Source organism: Gracilinanus agilis, chromosome 1, assembly GCF_016433145.1.
Source record: "Gracilinanus agilis isolate LMUSP501 chromosome 1, AgileGrace, whole genome shotgun sequence".
NCBI lineage: Eukaryota > Metazoa > Chordata > Mammalia > Didelphimorphia > Didelphidae > Gracilinanus > Gracilinanus agilis.
This window is the reverse complement of record NC_058130.1, coordinates 538596696-538601134: the sequence shown is the minus strand read 5'-3', so window position 1 is coordinate 538601134 and position 4439 is coordinate 538596696.

Genomic DNA, 4439 nt, shown 5'->3' with positions numbered 1-4439 from the left:
ATAGCTCTCCACACAGGACAAGCACTCAGGAAGGTCCTGCTCAATTGAACTGAACAGAGATTATATAATGTTAAAGAGACAGCAAGGAAGCACAACTCTTCAGCTTCTAATTTACTTCTCTACTTAGCTTCCTTTAAAGCACACTTCAGAAGCTATGTCCTACCTTTTCTCCTCCTCCCAGTTATTAAGTGCTCTCTTCTCTGTTGAAATGACTTCCAACAGATATTATACAAACAGTAGACAGTATATTTACTTATCTCTGGGCATGTTTTCTCACTCCAACCCAAGCAGGCATAGAACAGAAGCTCTATGAAGGCAGGTACTATTATTCCATCTTTAGTTTTCTATTTTAGCTACCTACTGCAGCGCCGCCTACAGGCAGCCTGCTGGCTCAATGAACAGAGCCCCAGACCTGCAGACAGGAAGACCCCAGTTCAAACCTGACCTCAGGTACTTACTAGCTTTGGAGTCCTAGGTAAGGCCCATAGCAGCGTTCTGCCTCAGTTATCAGTAAAAAAGAGGATAATAGGAGCACCTTTATCCCAGGGTGGTTTTGAGGATTACATGATATAATATTTGTAAAGCAATTACCAAAATTTAAATTGGAAGAGGAGGAGGAGAGGGAGGAGAGAGGGAGGAAGGAGGAAAAGGGAGGAGAAGAGGAAGTGCTTCATATTTTGTTGAACTGAAGAACAAAATCTTCTCTATATAGAGGAGCATAATAGAAAGAGTTTTGATCATAAAATCAGAGGGGACCTGGATTCCATTTCCACCACCATGGGAGCTCAGCCAAGTAACTTAACCTTCCTGAGCCTGTTTTTTTTTTTAAATTTACTTCATCTGTAAAAGGGGATAGAGAAGTAATACTACTCATATTATTTACTTCATAGATTTTTTCTGAGAAAAGTACTTTGGAAATAGGAAATCACTATCACAAATCTAGCTTATTATAAGGAGAATTATCTTTAGATTTAAAAAAAGGAGAAAAACATGGCTAAGAGGATATTGAAGAAATACTTGATAAAATGAATTGAATTAAAGCCTAAGATATATGTGTAGATATTATGAGAGCAACTAGATGCTTCAAATGAATTCTGAAAAAAATGCAAAATTCAACTAACATTTATTAAGCACCTGCTATGTAGAAGGACTATGATAGGCACTGGGGATATAAAGAAAAAAATAGATAATCCCTCTATTCTGAAGGAGCTTCCCTTCTACAGGTACATCTTCTCATATCCATCCCCTCAGCTCTACTCACAAGGCCACCAGCCTACCTTATCTCTTACCTGGTTCATTATAGTAGCCTTCTAATTCTAATTCCCATAATTTCAAGTTTCTACCCTCTCCAATCAATCCTCCATGGCCTTTCCATAAGGATACTTTTAAAGCACAGACCTGTGTACCACTAAAGCCTAGCACAGAATTTGGGATATGGCAGTTATTCATTAAATGTCTATTTATTAATGAAATCAGTGCAACCAGTCGTTTCTAATATTTGCATAATCATAGAGAATGAGAGAGGTAGTGGCAGTTGTCTATTGCAGAAAATATTCCATTTTTTAGAGGATTCTATGAATTATGGACAAATTAATGAGTTTAATAGAGATTCTGGCACAATTCTAGAAATGATCATGAAATGAACTTTTTGTGAGGCCTCAGGAGCCAACATGACTTCACTAAAAATATGCTATACCATGCTGCAAAATAAGAGAATTTCAGAGTTGGAAGAACCTCAGTAGCTATCTAATAGTCCAAGAAACACCCTTGCAAATACTATAACATATGTGGTCATCCAGTCTTTGTTTGAAGACCTCCAATGAGAGAAAAGACACTAGCTCCAACAGCAGTTCTTTATACTTTGGTTAGCTCTAATTGTTCAGAACTTTTTACTAATTAATTACCCAACATAACTTTTCCTCCCTACAACTACCATCAAATTACTCTGCTGTGTGAAAAATAGAACAAGCTTAATCATCCTTTCACAGAGTAGTCCTTCAAACATTTCTGAAAGATGGCTACCATTTTCCTCCTGAGTTCTTCTCACTTCTCCTTCTATTACTAAATATACCCTGCCTCACACAGCATGACCTCAAGGTTCTTTACCACCTGATTGCCCTACTCTGGACACTCTCCAGCTTATCCATGTTCTTGCTAAAATGCAGTCCCCACAACTTTAGCACAATGACCAGATGTAGTCTGACCAAGGAAGAATACAATAATGTCCTTAATCGTGGAAGCTGTGCCTGTCGATGCCACCCAAGATCTCATTAGCTTTTTTGGCTGACATTTCAAGTATCTTAATATTATCACAGATGTTAATCTCATTTCCTTTTGTGATAGCTTTATTAGACCAATAGAGCAAGAAAATGCTGAAGACAATATATCTTAATTTCAGCAAAGTACATGACAAGATTTCTAAGGTTATACTTGTGGACAAAATAAAGAAACATGGTCCTTTTTTAAACCTCGCCTATACTTTCTTTTTGTATAATTCTTTTATTATCTATCATCTTTATTCCTAGACTATAAGTTCTCTGAAGTTAGTAACAGTATATCATTTTTCTTTACACCTTTCTTAAGTGCCCTCCATATCAGTTTTATAAAAGTATCTTTTATTTATCTACTTATCTATTTATCCATTAATTAGTTTACTTATTTTTAAGTTATTTTAAGTTGGTGTCCAGACAAGACATACAGGGGGTTACTCACAGCCCGGATACCATTACTGATCATAGTGAGAGATGTGACTTGCACTGTTTCTGACTTTAGAACAGTGGTTCCCAAACTTTTTTGGCCTACCACCCCTTTCCAGAAAAAATATTGCTTAGCCTCCTGGAAATTAATTTTTTTAGCAATTACTAGGAAAGATAAATGCACCTGTGGCCATCACTGCTCCCATGGATTGCTGCAGCACCCACCAGGGGGCGGTAGCACCCACTTTGGGAATCACTTCCTTACATGGACTGCCCTTTTTTAAGTAATCTGATACCTCTTCCCTGCCAGCCCTGAAGGCTTACTATAAGTGATGTCAAATTTAGAGCAGAAACTAAACAGCATTATTTCTTGCAGATCAGAACTCCTAATCTCAAGATATCCACTTCCCTGAGCTGAAGAGAAACCATGAGATTCAAACATAACACTCAAGAGAATAATAAAAAGGTAAACATAAGTGAAAAATCCTAAAGGACTGAAAAATGTTATATTCATATATGGGAAGATGTTACAAATAACCGCTCAGAACTTTTTTATTACCAGGGCTATTAGAGATATTTGGAGGGCATGAATAGTCTACTTGGAGTATGAACTCAAAAGAAGAATAAAAAGCTGAGAGATAAGGTAGAAAAATGGGGAAAGGGGAAAAAGAATGAGGAAATTTTATTGCAAAAGTGGGGGATGCAATGAAGAGTTTAAATAATGGAAGAGAGAATGAAGGTAGTGAGCAACTGGAAACTCATTCTTATCTGAACTGGTTCAAGAGAGAATATGCATGCAAACAGTTGAGTAGAGGAATTCATTTTATCCAACAGGGAAATGGGAAATGAAAGTTAGGGAAACATACCTGCAAGGGCAGGGAGGAAATTCACATGTGTAGTTAGCATTATACTCATAGACTATAGCAGTAGAATGTTTGAATAAAGACAATGTGACTGAGTAGAAAGCACACTAATGAGCATAAAAAGATTTGGGGTCAGCTCCTGGCTCCAACATTTACTGGTTGTGTAATCCTTAACCAAATCCGTTTAACTTTTATGTGCCTCAGTTTCCTCATTTGTAAAATGGAGATAATGTTTTTCTAGCTAACTACTTTTTGGGAATATTGTGAGAAAATGTTTTTAAAATATGAATACTCAGACAAATCTATAAGCTCACTGATTTGGGAGCTTCCTCTAATGTAACAAATCACAGTCCATTCAAGCCTCTCCTTCCCTTGTGACTCTTTGACTATGCACTAGTATAAATTCTCACAAGGTTCTCTTTCCTCCTGGCATGATTTCAGTGCCAGGAAAGAAACCTGCTTGTCTCTCTGTCTTCCCTAAATCTTACCACATCCCATGTCCATCTTCTTTTTCTACTATACAATTTCCTGATGACATCTCTTATTTTTGTTCTTCTTTGAAATTCTTCATTGGCTACATGTTATAATCTGCTCACACTTTATGCTTCTCACTGTCTTCTTTGTAATGCTTATTTTAGTGGAAGAATTATTTCATGATTCACTTCTATAGAGCAACACCAAAAGAATATTGGTATGGAAAAAAGTTGGACTTTTGCTTTCATGTGAAGCTTGGAGACATTAAAGGAAGTTTATAATTTTCCTAAGGCAATCCTTCTCATCTGTGTTCTCTTCAACTCTAGATCCAACTCATCCATCTGTGCTTTCTTTCTCAGATATGCACAATGATGGACAAAGTCTATAGACTGGACATCTATAAACA